This window comes from Ambystoma mexicanum, chromosome 4p, assembly GCF_040938575.1.
Source record: "Ambystoma mexicanum isolate Mex_15411 chromosome 4p, UKY_AmexF1_1, whole genome shotgun sequence".
In the NCBI taxonomy this organism is placed as follows: domain Eukaryota; kingdom Metazoa; phylum Chordata; class Amphibia; order Caudata; family Ambystomatidae; genus Ambystoma; species Ambystoma mexicanum.
Genome location: NC_090927.1, coordinates 61,512,119 through 61,538,588, shown reverse-complemented (window position 1 = coordinate 61,538,588; position 26,470 = coordinate 61,512,119).

Sequence of the window (26,470 nt, the reverse complement as noted above, 5' to 3'; positions counted from 1 at the left end):
CGTGGAGGACTCAAACTCCCTCCACCCACAACAGTCGGGCTTCCGCCCCGCTCATAGTACTGAGACGGCCATGTTAGACCTACAGATCAAAATGCTCAGTATTATAGACAAGGGTAGGACAGGCCTCCTCATCTTACTCGACCTCAGCGCCGCATTTGACCTCCTCGACCATAACCTCCTCCAGAATGCACTAAAAAAGACCACCAACTGCACTGATGAAGCCATCAGCTGAATAATGTCTTTCCTAAAAAATAGGGTATCTTGGGTGCACTGGGGGAACAAGTTTTCCTTGGAAAAAGAAATCCTCTGTGGAGTTCCTCAAGGGGCCAGCATGTCACCACTGCCGTTTAACCTCTACTTGAGGTACCTATGCATTGTGCTCGATCATATCAACACCTACTTTACAAACTACACTGACGACACACAGCCCGTGTTTGAGTTAAGTGGCAATTATCAGAAAGATAGTGAGCAACTTACTATGATATATAACAACGTGGAGCAATGGATGGACTCCAACTGGATGTTCCTTAATGGGAAGAAAACAGAGCTCATGATATTCGGCTCTTCCTCAGCCGGAGCAAAGCTATCTTCCTCCTACACATCTTTCCTGATTAAAGATACACCCATACCGGTCCTAGGTAAGGTTAAAACCCTTGATATACTGCTGGAAGCATCACTGGGGCAGACGCCCAAGTACAGTACATTAAAAAAAACTGTGCTTACCACCTCCGACTAATAAAAGCTATCAGACCTTATATATCAGAGGACAACTGTGCGACTATAGCAAGAGCTACCATCATGTCGCGCCTTGATTATGGCAACGCCCTAGCCCTGGGTGCCTCCAAGCAGTGTCTACAAAGCTACCAAGTGGTACAGAACAACGCGGTAAGAATTGTCAAACTCAAAACTAGAACAGAGCATATCAGCAACTCCAGAAGGGAGCTTCATTGGCTGAAAATCGAAGACCGGGTGCACTTCAAGACCTTAACCATCGTTCACAGATGTATTTACGGAAACCAACCAACCTATCTAAAAACAAGGATTAAACCATATGTTCCAAATAGAACATTGAGATTGTCCCAACTTGGTAAAATTGAAGCAGCCCCACAGCCTTTCCTACCCTCGCAGCCAGCCTCTGGAACAATCTTCCGGACCATTTTAGACTGGAAACCAACTATACCCGTTTTCGCAAACTGGTAAAAACCCACATTTTCAAATAAATTGCCCTCAGTCTATCCCCAGTCAGAGTAAACTTATGTGACCGTCCCGTCCTTATTGTCTAAATCACTTGTTTTTTTCTATCTCTGATGTCCTTGTTTCTGCGCCCCGAGGCTTGCGAGCTACCGGCGCAATACAAATAGTAAATCATTTTTTTTTTTTAAAACAGAGCATACGTAGGAGATATTGAACACCCTTTCTCATCCGTAAGCCTTTCACCTCTGTTGGAGTCCTTCCCTTAAACTCCATTATCTGTGTGGCTTGTAACATATTATAGCCTTCCCTTAGAATCATATTGCGTGCATGTATACGCGTGTGTGATGGGGTATCAAAGTCTATTATCCCTGAAAAATATGCTGTATTCTTTGTTTCTGCATCTGCTGGTGCGTTACCCTGGGAGACTGCGTCCTCCCCCCTCATGGGGCCTGGCACTTTATGGCTGGTATGGCTGCTGGGAGTTCAAGTGGGTCTATGAGCCTACCCAATAGGGGTGCGTGATTCACCGGTGTGCCATCACCACGTCTAAAACCCCTCCTCTGCCATCGTGACAGCCCAGTGTGTACTGTAGACATCACATAGACCAAATATGAATACACTAATTTCCTGGTCTCTGAGCACTTCTAATGCCATTATGAGAGCCACTGCTTGCCCTGAAAAAATGTGAAAGCAATCTTTAGCTGGCTATTATTTCTGCTGTACCGTCTGCTTTTGGTTTCACCTTTCCTCTGTTATCTAGTATTCGGGCCCTCTGCCACAATGTCCTCACAGGACAAGTTTGCTTTCAGTGATGTAGGTGCTCAGGAGACTCTGCCCGATTATACGTAGCATGCTATGCTACGTCCACGCTTCCGAGCCATTAAGAACCGAGGTTCGGACCCTCTGCGACAAAGCCCTCGCTGGACAAGACTGCAGTGTCGGGCGATGCAAGTGCACAGGAGACACTGCCTGATTATACGTAGCACACTACGCTACGTCCACGCTTCTGAGCCTTTAAGAACTGAGGTTTGGACCCTCTGTGGCAAAGCCCTTGCAGGACAAGGCCACAGTGTTGTGGGACGCAGGTGCACAAGAGACGCTTCCCGATTACACGTAGCACACTACGCTACATCCACACTTCCAAGTCTTTATGAACTGGGGTTCGGACCCTCTGCGGCAAAGCACTTGCAGGACAAGGCAGCAGTGTTGAGTGATGCAGGTGTTTGCCGGCGATAGGGTAGCAACGCAGATTGTGAGCGCAGATGATTTCACCCTCCATTCCGCAGTCACAAGGTAAGAAAGTGCAGAGAGCATTAGCACTGCTGCACTCCACAGACCACCCGGCCTTGTGCCCCTCTCCCTCTGCATATGCATTTCCCCCTGTAACCAGTCCTCGCCCCCCACATGCTTGCCTTCTACCCTGCATAGATGCGCTCCCTTGCAACTTAGGCTGCATACGCTCCATCGCAACTTAGGCCATGTGCGCTCCCTCGCAACTTAGGCCACGTGTGCTCCCTACAAATCAGGCCACATGCGCTCCCTCGCATTAGGGTGCGCCACAACTTAGGCAGCGTGCGCTCCCTCGCAATCCAGGTCGTGGGTGGTCCTTAGCATTTTAGCCCCCCCCCCCGCATCCTGTCTATGCTTCCCCTCCCAGCGGTTTCCTTACCTTCCTCTCGTATCTTTTCCCCTTCATTCTCTGACCTATCGTATTGTCACCCCCTTGTGTTTCCCTGATCATTTCATTATTTTGTTTTTTCTACTATACCTTTGCATTGCCTGCACGTGTCTGGACTCATACATGGCTGAGCAACCTATGAGAATGGTTTCCGTAACAGTGCCTCACACAAGACAAAGAGCCAAAGCAGAACTAACTAGAGACAAGCACTCTATATGCCCCTCACCAGGCACAACATCTGAACAGTTTAATAACCAAACGAAAATTTAAAAGATTCAGACTCCAAACCAGCAGAGCAAGTTGCCACAAGCAGAAGAAACACAATCACAAACTACAAAAATCGTAATTGACTGACAGAAACCGAAGGAACCCACTCCATCATCTCCTGATGTGGATAACGAAACGGAATCCAAGACCGAGAATTTCATTCTCTACAATTATCAAAGAAGAGCATCCCCTCCAGCATCTGAAATATCTTGCCACCTTATACCAGACATGGATATATTGCATATTGATCAAATAACGGATCACAATGAAGAGGTTGATAAAATACAACAACTTGAAGACAAAATCTCTTTTCAACCTCAAAATAATAAACCGGAACAGGTGAAAGACGCAGTACAGTACACACTTCATCAAGAAATGATCAAAAATGTAAAATAATTCTCTGACACAAAACATATCACGTGAGAAGTGTCACGATTAGACATTAGGCAATCTCATAACTCAGGACAATACAGTAACCTTCCAACTAATCACTGTACTCCTCTTCAAAATGCTCTTAAAAACGGACTTGTCAATAGGGGATTAAAGAGACTATAACCAAAATGAAAGGCAACAACATCATACACTTGACACAATGAGAAAAATCAGTGGAGGCAAAATTAATATGGCACCAAATATTTACCCAAGAAGCGACACACACTGAAACTGCAATAAATAACTATAGTGGCACCAAGCGGAAAGCAGCCAGACTCTCACTAGACATAACAGGAATCGAGTAATTAATGAAAAATCAGGAAAAACGTCAGAGTCTATTTGAAACTAATACAACCTTGGCACCTCTACAACATCAGAAAGATCTGACGTCGACACCACTGAACAAATGCAACCCATGGGCAACGGATAGACTCCCTGGAGTAACCTCATACAACCTAAATTCAATGCAACGACAAAATAATCCCAAATTTGCATCTGAAGCTAGAAAAGTCTCTGCGTCACCACCGCCAAAACAACAACACCAACATAAGGCTGGCAAACCATCTGGGTCCCTCTATGATCATTCATATTCACCAATGGCCATCAAAAAATATATCCAACAACAATACCAACAACAATGTTAGATTTGCAAAACGCATTAATGACTGCGGCGACTCATTCCCTACTGCCATTCTTGTTGCAAATGGATCTTGCATTCCAGAGGGCAACATTGAAGATGCTGGAGGACTCAACAATGTCAACCCTTCTCGGTTATATTTACATATCTGAGGAAATTACTTCAAAAATCAAAAAGATAGAAGTGATTCTGTCACAACAAAGTAATCACCACAAAGTCTGGATGCATTGGAAGTCAACGCATGAGAGAACACCAATGATACAAATACAGCCACTGGAACTGGTAAATGGTTTGCATAGATTGCGTATTTCTGACTCACAAATAACATCACTAAAAGGTCTCATTCCTTGATATAAAAATCACTGACAATATAAAAACTGGATTATCCATGGCTACATATACCATTCAGGTGCAACAAGAGAGTCACACAACCGCAAAAGGCAAAACATCCTCAGGCGTAAAACACTTAGATCATACAAAGAAAAAGACCTGAGAATGAACATAAGAGCTGCTAGAATCATGAACCTAGAACAACGGTTAAGATTTATACACCAGCTAAAACAACAATACATAAACTGGCTCAAAAACAACCAAGCACAGATAATACAAAATGATGCAGAAAAGATGCTTAAGACACTTAATCAACGGAACACCAAAGACCTTTGGAAACTAATTAACGAAAATGAAGATCATACCATCAAATTGATTTCCGGTTGACAGAAGAAGCATGGATAACTCACTTCTCAAACTTTCACTGCAACCTAAACGAAACAAGAAAAAAAGACGAAGAACCATCTTCATCATCATGGGAATTAAACTGTGACCGAAATGACATCTTAAACCAAATTACACATCTTAACAGCTCAAGAGCTCCAGGCCCAGATGGACTTAGAAATGCAACTTTGAAAAAGAACCCAGAACGGTGGGAAGACATTTGCTTTCAACTTTTCAAAAATGCAAGTACCCATGCAAAAATACCTAAGACAAGGAAAACCACAATATTAATTCCTATCCATAAGCAAGGCAATAGAAATGTACCTACAAACTATAAACCTATTGCTTTGCTAGACCCTTTAGAAAAAATATTTGCGGTAGCCATACAAAGTAAATTTACCAATTTGGCATCTCAGAACAATCTCTTTGACCAATGACAATCTGGATTCACAAAGAATGTCGGCACAAATATAAATCTGATAATGCTGAACATGCTAAAACACGAAGCATTTAGAATGAAAACTCGTTCTTACGCGATCTTCGTGGATCTACAACAAGCTTTCGACTCTGTAAATCGGCATAAGTTAGGGGCTAAATTGAGATCGTGGAATTGGCCAAAAGACATACTAGATCCCATAATTGCACTATATTCACATACAACTATAAAGGTGCGCCTTTCACAACAGGGAGCTATGTCAACAGAAATCATGGCAAAGAACGGTCTCAAACAGGGATGCCCCCTGGCAGCCACGTTGTTTGTTCTCTATATATCAGATCTAAGAACAAGTGATGTAGCCAAAACCGGAGACCCTCCAAAACTGAACAACATCAAAATTCCTTACATGCTATTTGCAGATGACATTGTCATTCTGGACAAAACAGAAATTGGACTATAAATGAGAGTAACAGCATTTGTACAATTCACAGAAAGAAACAATTTAAGAATTAACAATTAAAAAAACGGAAGCAATGGCCCTAACACACCGATCAAACCCAAGGAAAAAATCACTAGCAATATTCATAAAAAAAGAAAAAATCAATCCTATAACCACAGTGAAATTCTTAGGCATATGGGTCAATCAGTCAGAAATTGACATATAATGGGCAGAACACCTAAAAACAAAAGCCTTATCTCTAGCGTGTCAAGGGCTTGCAATTCACAAGAAATATGGGACATTTTTTTTCACTTAAGCCTGTATTGACCTTCTTTCGCAAAACATTGTAGCCAGCCTGACATATGGAAGCGAAACTGCGCTGAACATTTCTCCCCAAATTTGCTCTCAACTGGAAGCTACATTCCGGAGGAAAATCTTATTACTACCATCGACTTACCCGATCTCATGAATAAGATACGAGTTGGCCCTACAATCGTTAAAAACAATAGTCATCTGGAAGCATTTAAACCTATATAGGACAATACTCACCATGGACAAGATTCCGCCAATTGACGTCCTGCATGAAAAGCCAGCTGCTCCAAATGACACAACAACAATCATATGGGGGAAAACCTGTAAACGACTAATGGAGAACGCTGAAATAACTCCTGAGTCACTAATCAACCGCCCCATCAAAGCAAACCTGAAAATACAACATAATGATTGGATCCAGACAACAGAAAAATCTAAATACCAACTAAACACACATCCTGAGGTGGAAACAAGAGAATTGAATCAGCCTCCCTCATACTTAACCCTTTTTCAAGATCGGTATATCAGAGACACTTTTTCAAGGTTGAGATTAAATGTACTTCCGAACCGAGAGTATCTGATGACTACCAAGCAAATAGGTGCAGGACAAGCCACTTGTAGATTTTGCAAGCAACAAGATCAGAAAGAAACTATATTTCATCTCATTATGGAATGCCAAGCAGTAAAAGAGAAAGGAGAAATATTCGCAAACATGATGCCACAACACGCAAGACCAATGGACGTCTACGAACGATGGACATATATTGTCCTAGGAAATTACAAAATAGTGATCTACAGAATAATTCAATTTTGGGAAGCAATTATGAAATGTGAAAACATTTCCCACTAGAAGGAAGTAATGTTAACTAACACTGACTCTTGACTCTTGAAGCCACTAGCCACTGATGCTAAGAACATTGAACTGTAGACTGAAATGAAAGGAAACTTAAATTTAATGAAATAATTGACAGTATAATTTTTTACTTCTTGTATTAGTTTGAATTGCACAATGAAAGGTTTGTTATCAAACTAAAACATTTTGATACAAAAAATAATTGCCAGCTTTCCTCTACTTCTAGGTTCCTTAGCTGTGTATTTTGCCTTGTTGGGTTTGGTTTCTGTAATGTACTTTGACACTGCCGTTGTTCTCTACGTTTTGGCATTCCATTGCATTGCCTGCATTCTTTACTTCTAGGTTTCCTTGGTGGTGTATTGTGCTTTGTTGATGAGTTCTGGATTGCACCTGATATTGTAGGTCCATTTGTTTCTTGTTCTGTGTTGTGCTCCCCTCTCTGTTGTGCCCCCCCTTTGTGCCTCCCTCCTGTCTGCCCCCCAGTGTTACACTACCACCCACCGCTGCTTGGGCCCCCCTCTTTCCGCCCCACACCTTCTATGGTGCTCTCCGTCTCCCCTATCTTCCCTAACTGCTATTGTATCGACTATCCTATTCCTCGCACTAAGTCTGGCAGGAAGAAGCTCAAAAGGGACATTCTGGTCTCCAACCCAGGCCTCCCTTTCGCTGATACCTATACCAGTGCTTCCTCCAGACAGACCCTTACCAACATCCTCTTCCTTCGCAAGGCCTATGGACCGCTCTGTTCTCTATCCTTTTTTCGCAAGGCCTATGGTCTCTGTTCTCTCTCCTTTTTCCTCACCTCCCATTAATGATGGCACCTGGTGGGATGCCCTCCTGGCCCCTTCCACTCCACCAAGACCATCATTAATGTCTACTTAAATGGCACTGTCTTGGTCCAGGTCCCTCAGGCCAACCTCCTCCTTTTTGATAGACACTTCCCACGCCTTATCAACTTTCTTTCTTCTCCTCCTATCCCTACTTACCCCCTCTATCTCCTCTGCCACCTCCTTCCTCTGCCACCTCTCGCTCCGCTGTCAAACATTCCTCTGACATCTGCCGTCTCTTGGAAGAGCTTGATTTGGATGCACTTGGTCTCACTGAGAGTGGGTTGACGGCCATCTCTGTCTCGTGTTTTGACACACTCCTTCCTGATGGCTACACAATCCTCTCCGAACCCAGAACCAACCGTTCCGGTGGGGTGCAGCTCTGATTTTCCCAGAGTGGGTCCCTGCTTCTGTCATTCCAACGAACGACATCTCCTCCTTTTGATGCCTGGTCCGTAGGCTCTCTATATCTCCTGGCCTCTCTCTCACTGTGGCAACTATCTACAGGTCGCCTGGCCAGGTCGTCCTCTTCTTCTCTGAGTGGGCTGACCTCTCCTCCTCCCTCCTTGCCTCTACCTCTCAACTTCTCCTTTTCTGAGACCTGAACATCCACCTCGATGCTACTAACTCCTCTTCGGGACTCCTTCGCCACCTCTGTGACACTCTCTCCATTATTCCCTTTGGCCTGATTCACTCTGCAGGGCACACCCAGGATGTTCTGATCTCTTCAGACCTCCCCCTCTCTAACCCTCTCACCACTCCTCTCTCTTGGAGCGACCACTTTCTTCTTTCCTCCCACCTTTCTCTCTCTACCCCTCTGGTCAAGTGGACCCCAGCACTGCCACCCACCTTCTCGGTCATCCATCCTATGAAGCGTGTGCCAGTTGAGGCTTTCACTGCTACTTTCTCTCCTCCTCCTACACCTTTGGCTGACTCACACTCTGACACAGCCCTCTCTAACCGTCATCTCGCTATCCCTAACACTCTTGACATCCTTGCCCCTGTCATGAGGATTCATTTGAAGCCCACATCCAAGTGCAACTTTTGGTATGATTCCGACCTCGCCACCCTTAAGCACAAGTGCACGGGGGCTGAGAGGAAGTGGAGGGCATCAAGAGCACCCTCTGACAAACTGGCCTGCCGCCTTCTCCAAAGGCAGTGCAGACACTCTATCCTCTCTAAGAAGAGAGCCTACATCCAAGCCTGATTCTCTGCGGCATCTAACAACTCAGCCAAAATTTTCAAAATCCGCAAAGAGCTGGCCAATACTGTTGCAGTCTCTACCTCTCCTGTTCCCTCCCAGTCCCTCTGCACAGCCCTGGCTTCTCATTTCACCACTAAAACCCAGGACACCCTAGCCACTCTCTCTTTCTCTACCTCCTATTTCTCCTCCTCTACTACCCCGGCCCCTCTTCAGCCATTTCTCCTCCTCATTTCTCCTCATTTTCCCTGTTCACCCCTGACGATGTTTCAAGACAAGTCTGATCTATGAAAGTCTAATCAAACAGGTTCTCCCCTGCTCATCCAGAACCATCAAAGACCATACCAACACCCTTGCTCCAGCCATAGCCAATTTATGCAATCACTCTTTTGCCACTGGAACCTTCCCTTCCCTCCTTAAGCACTCTCTTGTGCACCCCCTTCTAAGGAAGCCCTTTGCTGATCGTTCCTCTCTGGATAACTATCGCCATCACTCCTTTCCTGGGAAAACTCTTGTAAAATCTGGCCATCTCCCAGCTTAATCTTCACACTGAATCTGTTGGTTGTCTCCACGACCACCAGTCTGGCTTCAGAGCTGCCAGAAGCATGGACACTGCTCTCCTGAACACCCGTGAAGACTTGCTCTCTAATCTTGACTCTAACCTTCCTTCTATCCTCATTCCCCTCGATCTATCCTTTGCTTTCGACATGGTCAACCATGCCATCACGCTCAATTGCTTCCGCAACAACCTGGATATTACTGGTCAGGCCCTATCCTGGTGAACCTCCTTTCTCACTGACTGGCCCTGCCAGGTCCAACTTGGTTCTTTCCTCTCGTCTATCTCACTCTCTCTACGTGTGGTATTCCCCACGGGTCTACATTTTCTCCCTGGCTTTTCAACCCCTATCTGGCACCTCTTGCCAACCGCATCACTGCATTTTGCTCTAACTTTCAGTGTTGTGCAGATGACACCCAGCTCTCCTTCAGGCTCCCCTCAGCCACATCTGCTCCTTTTCTCATACCGGACTGTCTGGCCGCAATTCAGGATTGGTGTGCCTCCAATGATCTCTGCCAATTCCAGTAAGACCGAGATCCTCCTCATTTGGACACCTGCTCCCTCCTTTCCTCTCTCTCTCTCTGACTCCTTCCTGTGAGGCTAAGAATCTTGGTGTTATCTTGGACTCCACCCTCTACTTCTCTCCTCACATCTCTGATGTTTTTAAAAAGTCAGCCCCTCAGAGGTATTCTGCCTTTTCTCACTTTCCCCCAGAAGCTCACTGTCTCCAGAGCCCTGGTCCCCTCAAGACTGGACTATTGCAACAGCCTCTTTCTAAATCTGCCTGTCTCTACTCTTCGACCTTTACAACTTATCCAGAACAGGACTGCAAGACTTGTCCTTGGGCTCAAGCCCAGGGATCATATCTCTCCAGCTCTAAAACCTCTCCATTGATTCCCTGTGGCTGCAAGCATCAAGTTCAAGACCCTTTGCATTGTCCACAAGGCTTTCTGGGGCCTGGGACCACCCTACCTCCAACTTTCTCTTCCTATAGATCTTCCTCTCGAGCACTCCACCTCTGCTCATCCGCCTCCAACTCTCTGAGGGCCAGACGCTTTTCCAAGCAGAGTGTGGGGGGTAGATCACTTTCTTCGGCCAGGACCTCCCTCAGGAACAGCCTTCTTGCCAATTTCAAACTTGAGCAGAACCACCCCCGGTTCTGGATGAAACTCAAAACCTTCCTTCTCGCTTCCGCTTTCTCACTTCCTCTCTTCCTCTCCCTTGCTGATATCCCTGACTGCTCCGCACATTGGTCACCTGGCCACCCACTGAAATTTGGGCCCAGTCTCCTGCATGTCCAGTTGCCATTGCACTGCCTCTGGCCTCCCCCAGCACTTAAGGGTCTGTATCTGCAACCCTACAGTCCCTTGTCTCTCTGCACTTATGAGCCACCCTCCGGCAGCACGTATTGAGTCACCTGCACTTCTCCCTTTCCCCCTCCCCCTAGCACTTCTCCACTTCCTCCTCCCCACACTTGCGTGATCTGAATGACACAAGGCCTAATAAGATTGTTGTTTTGTCCTCCTTCTGTTCCCCCCTCCTTGTCTTGTCGCACCTAGAAACAATTGTGTACAGGTGCGTTATAAATGACTTATCATATATCATATCACATTGTTGATGAACCGTCAATATAAACGACTTCTCCCCTCGCAAGTAGCTTCTCCCCCACCTTGGGAAGGTTGTCATACTGTTCCATGTATGTAACACAGTTGTGTACATAGTCTCTCTCTTCTATGGGCTCAGCTAAAAATGTTGACAGTTTGACAGTACTGCACCTCACTACCTTGATTGCTGGGTTCAAGATAATTACCTCATATCCAGAACCTCGCTATGTGGTCAACATACTCTTGGGTCTTTCAAAAATTGCAAAGAGGGCATGCTCCATGTAAAGTGTGGTGCTGCACCCCATGGTGATACTCCATGTCTTCTGCCCTGTGAATGCGGCAGCAGTCAGAGCTTGCTCACAACGGTAATGTCCACTCATCAATGGCTCTAAACATCGGCTATAATAAGCTAATGGCTTGTGCCCTAGGGTAGTCTTTTGTATGAGTATCAGTCATCACTACTCCATTGGAGTGTGAGAACAAATAACATTTGTCATGAAAATCTGGGATCCCTAGTACAGGAGCTGTTTTTTTTAAAAAAAATTATTGTTGCATTGTTGGTTTACATAAAACCTTATACAACATTTCATACACAATACAAATATGCATTTCATTTGTTTATAATACAACATATACAATTCTAGACTAAAAGGATAAAAAGAGATTTCATACAAAAAAATCACACAAATACACAAGTGTTCCTAGAAAATTTCAATAAAATCCTCTCCCAGCCCTTAATTAATGTTATTCTCTATTTACTTTGTACATTTTTGCATATTAAATTCTTTGTTTCCAATTCCTCCATTATATTTTGAAGCAGTGAATTCAATGCTAGAATTAAAGAAACATTTACTCCCCACATACAACGACTCCAAAACAAATGGCTAGACATCTCAAGATCTATATTAAATCTATCTTTAAGATAGAATGCTTGTTTGGACTCAAAATGAGTACAAGATAGAACAAGGTGCTTTAGAGTTTCTCGGCACACAGGGGATACGCACTCAAAGGCATACAGGGGACAAATGAGTGACAACATAAGCACACAGAGGGGAGTCCCCCAGATGGACCATTTTGAACCAAATTTAAAGACCAAGTTCCAATTTAGACTGGGTCACATTCCGTGAGTTGTGTGCATCACCTCACAAAATGAAAATTACACAGAGTACCAAATTTTTTTCATTTAATAGAAAATGTTTTCATAGTTTTATTACGTAGGCCATAGGTCCTACCTACACCAATCATAAAAAACACCACACAAAGACATGTATCAATGTAGAAAATATATACAATGCATCTATTAGCAATTTCATGTATAGTCATAAAAACACAGATGACGCCGCCAGGGTTTTGTATCACAGAGCTAGATGGGCACATATTCTAACTTTCTGTCCCTCTCTGGCTAACAAGTCACAGATATGCTCTGTATGGCAGTGTCACCCAATAGCAATGCTAAAACTGATTAGACATGGCACATAAAAATTGCGTCTGACCAAAACACACACATCCCAGGTCTACGTCCGTTGTGGCGTTGATGAGCCATATCACAATGCTCGATTGCACGGAGCGATGTACCAGATGTTTCGGCAGGGCATTAGTACTGCTGCCTTCATCAGGACCCCAAGGGGAATGGAGTTCTGTGGATGTGATAAATAATGATATTACTGGCCTGTACAACCAAATAAAAACATCAACAGCTGCCCAAGGGAAACGGCTACCAGCTGCTGATAAAGTTGACTAATAACCACATATTTGGAGAGAAAAATAATTCTTCACCTATAAAAACACCGAGCCCCTGTGTATAGGAGGGAATCCACCCTGCAACAGAGTGGTAACATGAATATAGAGACAACCTCCACCAAACCGAATTATTCACCATGCCCTTCTCTGTTAACAAGCAGGGAAAGGGCAGAGAAGAAAAGAACACTCACCCAAGAGCGTGGAAAAGAGGGAAAAATTATACAACCCAATAGTATAAACCCCCTGAGAAGCGAAAAGGGGTACTACTGTATCAGGGTGCGTACATGCCGTGAGTGCCCAAACCATCTGACCCAAAAATAGGAGGTATGCCGTGCTCTCCGTCTGGCATACAGACAGGGCTAACAATGGCCCTGTACTTACTAGGAATAATAGTATGGTGTCCCATAGGATATTTCAGAAGCCTCATAATAGCACGGAAGCACAGGGAAGTGTCTCCTAGTCGGATCATCTGAAATCGCAGATATAAATTCGAATACAGGTAAATATACATGTCGAAGCCCTACTACCAAAACCGAGAAAGAGGCTCGGGAGTCAGCAACTCACCTGCAGCTGTAAGTTGGAGCAGGTGAAAGACGAAGGTACTCCTCACGGCCCACACAAGATTTTGAGGGCCGGTAGTACCGCTCAAAGGGGGGGTCAATGCCGCGTCCCTACTGCACCAACTATGGACTGGAGAGGGGAGACGAGTCAGCCCTATACCGTGGGTGCCTACAGAGAAACACATAGAAATAAGCCGTTTCAGAGGGGGTAAGTTCAAAATGTGTTGGAATGTCACATTACCCTAAATGTACGAAAGCCACAGACTTGCGTGCAAGTGTGTATCCTAATCTACACCGTGCAAAAACAACCCCCACGGCCTTACCCCCGCATACCCTTTTCCCACATTTGATTACAATAATGGATGTACCGAGTGGGCCCCTACCTTGGGAGGGCCCCCAATTAGAACGGGACCCAGCAGTTAGAGATGTCGGGCTAAGCCGACAGCAACCCGCGCCGTGATCACACGGACTCAAGCTCGGTGCATACTCCGAAATATGCTCTCCACTTGCCGTGTCTGCGGATCGGCATAAAGGAAATGACCCAACGTTCCCTAGGCAACACGTCTAAAAATAGACTTAGGGCGCAAAGAGACGAGGAAAGCGAAATGGGCCTCGGGGATGAGGCTAGCTCTAAACTAGACTATGCCAGAATAACAAAACCTCTTCCCAAGGGCCACGTTCAGTCAATGTTGTAAAATCCATAAGAACGGGGCATTAGAGTTTCTAACATGTTAATTTCTCCACAGAAACAACATGTTAGGCTAATTCAATTTTGGTTGAGCACATCTTCTTTATGTCCCCAGTGCTGAATCCTTTCTAAAGTCGACATCTGATTGAATCTAAAGCGCATATATGTTAATCTCACCTTATCACACGGGAATCTTTGTAAGTAGAGAGGAATACACCATTTATTGTGTCCACCCAATCTGCCTTAAATAGCTCTCTTGACTAGTCCGGGTTACTCTACCAGATCTTCTAGACAAAGACCTAGACTGTCTAATAAACAATTCATTTTATCACCGAATTTTCTGATGGATTTTACTGACCCGGATTTAACAACCCTATTCAACAGCTTATAGAGGGTGTTTACAGGTGGATCATTTATCTTTCTATACACGGATAGCTGTCTCCATAAGTATCTTGCTTTGAGTGAAATAAGACAAAACTCATGTCGAATAATGGCATTGGGGACTGCCATAGTTAGGCCAAGTACTTCTTTCCACATTTTCTCCTGAACCACATTTAGACATGAGCTCATATCATGGGTGCAGATATCCAAACCAAACAAAAGGACCGGCTCACATTTTGCAAGATAGAAACGTTGTATCGGTAGGAATGAGAATTTACATACCCTGACCTTCAAAAATTTCATTTGACCCTTTATTTTAGACATTTTCTCTTCCAGGCTCATTTTCCACATCTTCAAAGTAGATTTGTTAGTAAAGTTATAACCTATATATGTTATTGCCTGGACCTGTCCACCTGTTCATCTCCCATCTTCCAAATATAGGATTTATTGGTTCTTTTCTTAGTAATCACAATCGTTCGAGATTTGGATGCATTCGGGGAGAGGTTATTTGCTATCGCATACTGATAGAAAATATCCATCTTTCTACGTAGGCCACGAGGAGAACGATGAAAGAGAATAAAATCATCAGCAAAGGCCATCCACTCAAAGCCAAGCTCCCCAACCTAACCGGCACAATGGAAGGACCCTGCCACATGTCCTCCACATCGCTGACGTATAGGTTGAAGAGCATGGGAGCAAGTGAACAGCCCTGCTTAACCTCAACCTTAGTGTCGATGGCCTCAGATAGCGTGCCTTCCTGAGTCAAACGAACCCTGACCGAGGTATTGTTATGCAGCAGAGTCAGGAGTTGGATAATCTTACGAGGAAAATTAATTCTTAACATTTTAGTCCACAATCTTGTTCTGATAACCCCGTCAAAGGCATTGGAAAGGTCCAAGGATGCCATAAAAACTTCACCCATGTTAGTTTGATGGACAGTATCTCTCACATGGGCCAGAATGTTCCCATTTAAGTCTGTTCCTAAACCCTCTCTGAAGCCCACCTGAAATGTACTAAAGCAGGCATTCCTCCTAATCACTTTATTAAGATCGCTTAAGAGAAGAATGCCAAAGATCTTACTAGCTGCATCTAGAAGTGCTATGGGTCTATACTTCTGGGGGTTGAGAACATCTCCTTTTTTAAATACGGGTACAATAATACTTTGAGTCCAAGATTTAGGAATGGTATGGTTTTTAAAAATATCATCAAATATGGGTTTTAACAATTTAGCCCACATTTCAGGTGCTGTCTTTATTACAAAAGGAGGAATACCATCAGGGCCCGGCGCTCTAGATGGTTTGAGTTGATTGATGGCCCACATGATGTCCTCAAAATCCCACGAACAATCGCCCACCTCTGGATGACCTAAATCCATGTCCTGTTCCCTAGAGAAGGCAGAAGGCAATGCAAACTTTTTCTTGTAGTAAGAGCACCATCCCTCTGCTTGGATAGGGCAATCAAGTTGGTCTTTAGTCGGCCTCAACATGTTAACAGTAGCCCAAAATGTAACCTCTCTGCCCTTACAGAGATTGTGCATCATCAACTGATGAACTTCAAGATGATGTTCGATTTTCAGGGACATAATCAAATTTTTGTGTTTCATGATAATTTTTTCTTCCTAAGCTGTAACTCAGCAAAAGAGATGGGTAGTTTCTTCAGAATCTTTAGTTTCCTATTTTTGATACACTTGGATCTTTGGACTCTAGAATCACTAACCTTCTCCCTAAATTTCAGCTTCTCCATATCACCTATCCTACTGATTTTGTAGACACATGACAATATAATATTGTTGTAATAAAATCCCCCTAATGAGGGATTCTCTTCCCCACTAATTCGGTGCAACTCTAGGGTCAAATTTTCTAACACCAAAGTATTACATTTCTTAATTATTTTCTTATTCCATACAATCCGTCTCCTATTATTTCACACCTTTGCGCCCAGGGACATAGGATTAATGTGCGTACCCAAACCTAGAAGCGATAAGGAAAAGCACAGGGGGATGTGATCACCCAACTCTACCTCCATGAGTGTCAATTTTCCACAAGCCTGTTTCCAGCTATTGGATACATAAAAAAAGTCAATTCTGGAACTGTTACTTCCTCTTTTCCAGGTATATTTGGGTAAATTCCAATCCGAGGCATGATCTAAGAGTCCCAGGTCCCAATGTTCAAGGAATGTATCCCACCATATACCTCTCTTGAGGTTAGTATGAAGCATTTTAGGGATGCCCCCTCTTTCATTTAACATAGCACCCTCAGCACAGGCCGAATTAAAATCACCTCCTATAATAATACGATTACCATACCCCTTCTCAAGCCAACCCCCCAGGATCCCTCCAAGAGAATCCTCCACTGTATCTATGGTCACCTTTAGTGGATTCCAATATATATTCAACAGGATAGGATCTACACTGTTCTCTGATGACAAGACAATGCCTAGAAGCCAATCACTCTTAAAAATCACAGAGCCATGAAACCCCAAATTACGATCCACAGCTTTCTTTAGCTCTTTGAATACTTCAGTCATTTCATGTGTCCATACCAATTTACCATTCCTTCTCTGTGCCTCCCTAAACCCACTCAGCAATAATTGCACTCTCTCACTGTCTTTGGCACCAGCATTCTACTGATCACCTCAGTCCTTTCTCGAGTCACTTTTCGCCCTTCATGGGATATCAGCTGCCATATTATAGCACTTCCCTTTTGCAATATTGTAATTTTGCCTTGTCTGCCTTATAACCTTGTTCTGCCAATACAGTCAACAAATATGCTGAATCATTTCGACACTTTTCCTCTGATGTGCTACAAATTAAAATGTTGTCCACCTACTGTATGACTGTGCTCACTGTCTGTATGTTGCCTAAATCATCTGAAGCACCCTCTTAAAGACGGAAGGTGACTCACAACAGCCTTGTGGGAGTTTCATGTGTTCCCACTCCCGGATTCTATATAGGAAGGAAGTTAAGTCCTGTGGCTCTTCATGGGGTGGTATAGAAAAGAAGGCATTCTTCTAATCTATTATCGTGAAGTGAGTAGGTCACCTTGGGATGCTACACATAATTGTTGCCGGGTTCGGAACTAAGGGGAATTCTGCTTCAACAATTTCGTTCAATGGGCGCAAATCCTGAATAAAATGCCATGATCTCCCTGTCGCCCTTTTTTTCAGATATACTGCGGTGGTGCGCTGCGATTCCGAGGGTACCAGAATGCCTTGCTTCACAAATGCGGTAATTGACTCATAAATACCCTCATCTCTGCCTCCCTTGATAGAGGATACTGTCTTGCCCTTGGTAGAATAACTCCTGGTTTAACCTTTATCTTGTCCGCTCCTATGCCTTTTAGCAGACCCATGTCAAAGGGACTATTGGTCCATAAGACACTGGAAACCCGCCCTAAGTCTTCTTCGAGGAATGGTTGTGGCTGTTATCGCAACACAGCCATTCCCTGCGGGACTTCCCTGTAATATGTTTCCACCCAATGTGTAATGCTTATGTCAAACACCACTTCGTTATCTGATCGATAGTCTTGAAACAACTCCTCATTTGTCACGTCAGTCGACCTGTATCCTTACCCTACTGCAATTACAGTTCTACATGATCATCCTATATTGTCTGTCCCATGCAGTATTAGGCTCTCGTCTCTTACTATAACTACCTCAAGTTCTATTGGGATAACATTTCCTTTTTTCTCATCTAAAGGAATCTCTGGTCTGAATGGGAATTCATTTAGTATGCGTGACAGTCTACCCTGCATCCCTGGTAGCCATGCGATTAACACTTCTACCCCATATGAAAACAGTTCAATGTCTACTGGCACCCCTCGCTGTGCCATTAGGCCGCAATAAGCTTGGATGAGTTCCCTCACTTTCATGTCATGAATCCCTAGAGTTGAGAATACTATCCCTTGGTCTGTAAATGAAATGGTCATGTTAAGTCTGCTCATCATGTATCTACCCATTATATTCACTGGTGTCTGTAGGGAATATAACAGTGGCATGGTCAGGTCGTGTTCTACCACAGAAAGTGGTAATTTGTCAGTAAGAAGAACCAAATCTGTGACCCTAGAGAATCCCTGCGCATTCATGATAATGCCTGACATTTGGTATCTCCCCTCCCTTATACAGGACCTAGCCACTCCTGTATCCACAAGAAAAGAAAAAGTCTTGTCACCTATAGTAACAGAAATGATTGAACACATCAGGTCTGTCTGCGGGCTGTCCTATTCACACGGGAGCCAATATTGTGGAGCCCGTATGTGTTGTGGCCATAATGTTCTGTTGGCTGATATTACTCTGTTTGCACGTCCTGGGTATGCATATGTTGTAGTGCATACATGTGCGCTTGTATGTGATCATGGGCATAATAGTTAGTCTGCTCAACAATACAACCTTTTGGACATCGATAAAGTTGATGGGTGTCAAAAGGGATTGCTAATGAGCTGAGAGAGCTTGCGGAGAGGCAGTGCCGCTTGACACGCTTGTTGATACGTTGCCAAGGTCTTTCCTCTAGTGTTCGAGTGACAGCAGCGGCAGCGAGAAAGCCTGTGAGTGGAACATTCTGTGTCCTGCCACCAGCATTTGGCGTCCGGTGTCTGGGGCTGAGCTTTTAAATATTCAATTTGGGCAAAGACAATTTTCAGTTGTAGTGGTGTGTTGTGTCCTGCAGACTTACCAACGCTCACCACCAGGTAACATTTGGACGGCGTGAGTGCTTGTAGAGCCGCTGTGCCACCAAGATCTGCTGCTGTTGTGTGAGCTTCAGCCTGGGGCTAGCTCACTAACCAGGTTGTGGCAGGGAGTGCATTCTGCACTCCGTCAGGAGCAAGGTCAGTAAGTGGGCTTAGGCTTCCTTCCTGGATTCCAGGCCCACACTTGGGTATTTGTTAAATCCAGGTTGTAAAGTAGTGTGTTAGGTGTGTGTCTGTGGGGTGAGGTGACGGTGGAGGATCTGGCCGGTGTATGCTCAGGTAATAGGCTTTGGCATTCCACAGCAAACTGTGTATAGTTTCCTTTAGGGTGCCACTCTAGCCTACATTTCTAGTTTCTTGAAGCACTCTGAGCAAGGATCAAGCTCAGACCCTACTTGGGGTGACGAATTGGCTTGGGTTGACTGCGGGCCATTGGGCCTTCAAACCCGTCACCATTACGGAAAGAAGCCTTGAGGTGACTCAGACTAAGCTGCTCCCATTTAAGTTGATAGCCTCAGAAAAAACACTGTAGATGTTGCACGCATATGGTGAGTGGATCACTACTAGCCCTCACAGAATGGTAGCTACCCTTAGAAATATGGGGTTGGCAGCTGAATCATTAGTGGGGGAAAAACTACCATGGTAATCTTGCATCAGGAGGGGAGACCAAGAAGGTGGAGCCCTACTTGCTCAACAATGCTAACACCAGGTTCCAAGGAAATAAGGGCCAAAATCCCAGTACACGGTAATGGGTTGGTAGTAAATGGAGATGACCAGCAGTTTGGGTTTTTAAGCATGCCAAAAAGTTCCTTGAAGATGGTAACAGGAAGTGTAGAACGAGCATTGATAAGTATTGAATCAGATATAAATAACATGGTGGAAGAGGATTTTGGTTCACCAAAGGATTTGGTGTCTGATGTCTCCATTTTGGCTCAAGCAATTTCATATGAGCTGGGTAAACGTGTAAAACTGTCCCTGGAATTCAAGACTAATCATTCTACTATTCCGGAGTCGCCAGCTAGGGCTCAGGAATTGACCACAATAATGCTGTAACAAGCAGAAGATGTACCCCCAGGAAAAATGGATGCCTCCTGTTCATCCCTACTGCTTTCTTGTATGTGCGGGAGAGGGGCACCCCAGAAAATTGCAGAGGGGTGGGGCGCTTGGCACTATGAACAGGGGGAAATCCATATTGGGTCAGCGGGTGATACATTATGTGTGTTTGATGAATTGTCCTTCCCAGTATTATCACAAGAGTCTATGGCCTGAATTGAGGCCAAACGGCCAAGGGGTGAAGTTTGGACCATCCTTTATGCCATCCGATGCTGCGACCGCACTAGAAGTGATCACAGTGGGAATGGAGGGCCTCATAGAAAAGTCCTGAGGAGTGGCGGTCCCGGTTGTAGCTGAAGAGCCTTTGCCGCAAGTATCAATTCTAGAGATTGGTCATGAGGAGACAGGTGTAATTCTGTGTAGTAGCTTCAAGGAGATTCCACCGCCCGTAAAAGGGCCAAAACGAAAAGAAAAGAACAGAAAAGAGTGTGCCTGAAAAAAATAAATACAAAAATTGTAAATGACACTCTAAGCAAAACAATAGGGGAACACGCACATTTGTGGCAATGCTGAGGAGGGAGGTTGAGCAGGGCAGGGACTCAGATTCAGAAAGTAAGATTGATTTCTTTAAAAACAGGAAGGCCGAAGGGGACTGTGCCACCTGTCACCAGTCCACCACTAGGGATGAGGTTGGGGATTGGTCAGAATGCTCCTAAGAAAAGTAACCATGCAGAAGACAGTCCTTCTTTTGATTTAAGTAACAATTCAACCTACCCAGTTGAGGAGAATGCAGTGGACAGTATGGATAGGGGTGGTGAGCCTAAGGATTCAAGAAATTGTGGGTAGGGAAGTTGGCAAAGTTTGCGTCTTGAGGGACTTAATCCCTCAACCTTTATTAGGTCCGATGCACTTCTATAAAATGGCGGAGATGAATAAGCTGGCAGAGGATTCGGTGCCTGGGAAGGAACAGAAGTTATACTCTATTTTTGCTAGACCAACGATGGTGCACATCGAATTGCCGGATGAATGTAAAGTGGGAAAAATTCTGGGGCCAGCATCACGATGGATTGAAGAAGGATGGTCAGGTGCACCTCAAAGTAAGATGTTTCCAGTAGGTATTGGTTCTGCTCCCAGTGTGCAATTGCAGGGCAGGCAAATAAACGGTCTACTCACCAAAAAGTTGATGGGGGAAGATGTGACTTGCCTGTATTTAAACCGTTTGTTTGAAAGCTCTAATAGAATCCCAGTCAATAGACATTATATTCCGTCTCTGATGTTTGTAATCCCTAGTTTAAGGCTGGTAACTTCCAGTGATATAAGTCTAGTGGAATTTGTCCATGAGGGCTGCCTCGATATTGTCAAACTATACCTCCTGAAAATTAATGTTTTTTAACTTTAGGATTTGAAGTAGCGGATGTAGGTGCTTCAACTATATCCAGACTTGCTCCACCGCCCCTTGGGATGGGCCAAAGGGAATTAGGGTAGCATTCTGCAATGGGGGTTGATGTAAGTGAGCCTTTGTGGCATCAGGTATATCTCCCACAAAATAATGTCAACGGGGGTAGTACCATGGGACGACTGGAGATAACATCAAAGGCCAGGTAACCTGAAATCTGAGAGTAGCAATGATATCTTTGAACTCTAGGGGTTTCGTAAAGATTGTAAATAACCAAGACTAGTTTATTTCATGTGACATTGTATGTTTGCAAGAGACTGTGTTAGGCAGAATCCTGTGCAGTGCCCTTAGGGACCACTACACACAATTAAGACCACAGGTGGCAATACAAGTTTTACTTTGGTACAAGCCTGTACTACTATGTCAGAGTGGTAGCAGTGGTGGAGCAGCCAGGCTTATCTCAAGAGTATATGAGCAGTAGCAGCGATTACACAAGTGGACCACAACTACTGTGACTCAAACAAACACTGACTCAAGGTTTCAGGTAGAGAAATATAAGTAAATTTATTTTTAAACCATTTCTTATAAACACAACACTTCTATTAAACTTAAACAAAAACCACACATTAAATATACTACAACTAACCAATTCACTTTGTACAGTATGTCTCAAGGTAAGTACCCTGTGTTTGAATGAACCAGTGCTAGGCACAAAACATGTTACCGCGAATACGATTGAGATCAATTTTTGACAGTTCGGTCCACTAATTAAACGCGTATCTGTGACATGAAATGTTACCGGGGCAAAAACACACTTAGCACCTGAGATACTCAGAGGGAGTTGGAGGCAAAAATCACAGGCAATATTTTGGTTAGATAAACAGAATCGAGAAACACTCATAGACAAGAGTTCAAACGTCAAAGGGCAGGAGCCAGGGTCAAGTGGCACCGGGGCCTGTTGCCGAAGATCACATAGTCAGATAGTTCACGAATCAACGTAGCCAAGAGTACTTCGTCAATGTTCGGAAGCAAAAGTTATAAGAAGGAGGGAAGACAAGGGCAAGCCTTGGAAACGAAGAAAAGGGGTTCACCCAGTTTCCTCAAGCAGAACACAGTACCTTCTTCCAATGATGCAGCTGGTGCCCTGGCAGTTGTTCCTGTTGGTTTCCCGCAGACCCAGGATTCCTGGAGCTTCGTTGCGAAGGAGGATGTCTGAAGGGCGTCTGCACCACACAGGGATGAAGCCGGCAGCAGCGACAACAAATAAAAGGTGCGCTCCTTTAAAAACACAGGAGAGGCTCTTCAAGTGGCTATCCAGACCACTACAGCTGTGTGCAGCGATTTCGACCAAGGAAGAGGATCCTCTGGCTGTGGAAGACGAGCTGGTTATCCCCACTAGGCTCAAGGGAAGAAGACTCCGGACTGGATCTCCTCTTAGTTGTTGAAGGGCAGATCAGATGAAGGGCAGATAGCTCAGGACTGCAGCAGGGCTTCACTGGGACGGGGTAGTTGCAGCAGCCGTTGTTCTCTCCGCTTCTCTTCGGTTCCTTGTAGTTCCAGTGGCGACTCTCTGACTTCTAGCCCAAGAGACCTGCCTTTTATGCGCAAAAACCCCATTCACACAGCCTGGCTGTCAATCACCCAGCAGGGGGGTTGTCCAGCCCGGACAACTACCCTGGCTAATCATCACAAAGTGCGACTTGGGTTTCCTAGGATACCCTGTGCAGGGGGTGACTACACCCCTCCCTCACATTCAGTCCACCTAGACACCCAGGCGCCTTGATGAGGGCTTCTAGGTAGAAGCCTGCCAAAAGCCAGTGAACAAAGAAGGCAAACCTAGTTTTCCGCGCAAAGTAAAACACAAGAAGGAGTTTAACAAAAAGAAATGGCGAATAAACTGCACCGGAGCCAAACGAAAAACGATTTGGTCAAGCGGGTTTTAAGGTTAAGGCTAACGCAATAACCTTCAATGTTACCACGGTTATATAAGATTACCGCGGTAGAAAGTTAGGGTAGATACCACTGCCACCAGCCATGTCTAAATGTTAAAAGAGCGAAACAATGCTCGACGAGGTACAGATGAAAAGAGTTAAGAGTTAACCCTTCCAGTATTTTGGACTAAGTAAAGTTAATGGTAACTTTACCCTTTTCTGGGGGACAGTAGTCACCTCAGAAATGGAGTCGGTGGGAAGTCTAAACGACAACCCTGTGCCACTGCACAGAAGGTGCAGTGTGACACACACAAAGAAGGGGGCTACTGAAGTGGTGTGCTCCAGAGCCCACAATCCCAAAAACAGGTGAAAACACATAGCAAAACACAAGTAATAGTGGTGAAAAGCTCACACTCTTACCAAGTGGAAAAGAAACAACTCCAGAGATCCAGCAAAGCTGCTGAGGTACTCACTAGGTAAGGGAAATTAGCCATGAAATGAGAATTCTCCCTAACAGACTGCTAATGGAAACTCCAATTATTGAAGGTTTCGATGTAGGCATCAGGCAGATCGAGGATTAAGGGGTCGTCCTTTTGTTGGAATACTAATGGCTATAAGGCAAAATCAGGAGTTCACAGTATGGAAAATTGTCTGGAAAGAAAAGATATGCTAGCAGTTTTGCTTGAATGGCCGGAGCAGGGAGCAGGGGAGTTAAACAAGTGTCTACTGGTGAATGTGTACCTGAATCCAGATCCTATTAAGATGGAGGAGACCATGAATGCCCTTTCTTTCTTATTGGTGGGGGATACCCCAGAAGAGGGTGCCTGAGTAGTTATTTTGGGGGATTTGAATGCAGAATGTTTGGCTGATGTTTGATACCCATCAAAGATTAGGAAAAAAACGTCAGGGGTAGCTCGTAGGAGGGAACAAATTATATGAAAGGAGCTAGATGCATGGGAACTGTTGCCATTAAACGTAAACTTCCCAGGTGATGTCCCTCCCAACTTCACTTGGCAGAATGGTCCGCTGAAATCTATTTTGGATTATATTTTTAGGTCTGATGATCATCTGTTTCACAAAGGGGGAACCCTGAAGGTTAACTATGCAGACTTAAGTGATCGTTCCATGGTCTATTGTGAACTGATGATCTCTGGATTGTCACAACTGAGGCTAAACCACTGAATGTGGTGATTAATCCAAGAAACCACTCAGTAAGCAATTGGAAACAGGGTTCAGGAGTGTAGGGCTGAATCATGCTTTTGACCCTTTGGTAAGGACACGCAAGAGGCAGATGTGCCAGGATTGGAGGGATGCTGGAAGGACAAGGCATTTAGGGGAGCACATTGAAGTCTGTATAATCAAGCAAAATTATAAAACTTGGCTAACGGGCCATACATTCCCCATGAGGATCAATGACGCAAAATAAATGTTGAATTGTATGTTGGTAAAAGACACCACTAGATTCTATAAATCCCAGGGGAACTGATCAATATTTGCAAACCCAAGCAATATCAGAGGCAGAATGGGTGAAGAACTTAAGTATATGTTGTTCAAGGAAACCCTGGAAGCAGCTGATTTTTAGATTCCAGTTGGCAAGGAGCTTTCGGTTGGCATCTGGATGACATTGCCCTGTTGATAAAATCAAGCAAAAAGTCAAATGCCCCAGGGCCGGATGGTTTGTCAAACTAGACCATTAAATGAAACGTTCTTCTATGGGTCCACTTACTGTCACAATTATTCTATGAATGAGGAGGCTCCCAGACTCAAGGTCTGCAGCCTTGATAGTCCTGATATTTAAGGGAGGTGACAGATCATCCCCAATGCAGTATAGGCTGATGTCTTTATTTGATGTGTCCAACAAAATCTTTGCTAAAATGATCCTCAGAGAATTGCAATTATGGGCATAAAGATCCAATTGTTTAGATGTTTGACAGGCAGGTTTCAAGAAGGATGTAGGGACGACTTGGAACAGTTTTGTCCTGGCACTACTTGCTGGTCAAGCCAAGGAACAGGGGAGATCAGTATGCCTGGCGTTCCTGGATGTTAGCAAGGCCTTTGATCATGTAAACAGGGCAACCTTGTAGAAAAGGGAGGTAACCCATTAAATAATCATCCATGAACCACGCTAACCTGCCTAACTCACAGGGAAACCTTTATATATATTTTTTCTTTTTTCCCCCAAAGTTTTTTCATCCGCAAGCTAAGCTGACTGCCCAAACTGACCTCCTAACAAACAGGTATCCTTACATCAAACAAAAACTTCAACAGCACCAAATGGACATTTCCTCCACACATTAACCACATGGCTGAGTCTATACTCCGTGATCTTTCGGACACCAACTCTCCGTCAACCTGCCACTCTGCCGTTCGGTCTGATAGGCGTCCCACAGGAAGCGGGCAGGAATGTTCCTGAAAAGGCGGTGCCAGTCCATCTCTTCTTTACACATGTGTGGTTTTAGGGATCGATTTCCGTGGCTCCCCACACAGCCCCTTAGGCATGCATCCGGACAAGACGGTTTCTCGCTGAAAAATCCTAGTGAGCCTCCTCTGCTACCACTTTGTATAGGTGGGCAGGGCACTCTAGCAGTCAACCCAATCATCAGCACAGAACACTCGGGCCCATCGAAGACTCCCCGCCACAAGAAAGGAAGACTCAGCCACGGGGCAAAATGACTGTCTTTTATTAACAAACAAAATGACAGGGATCACAGCAGAAAACAAGTACCATCTCGAGCTCTCGTCTTCTAAGCATTCGCACCCGGTTTTACCTCGGACCACCTTCAGTTTCGAAAGATCTTGAAAGTACATCATTTTTGATGCTACACTTCTGATCAGTTCCCTCACTCCCATCACCAGTGTCAGCTCCTAGATGCCTCTGTGCCTTAG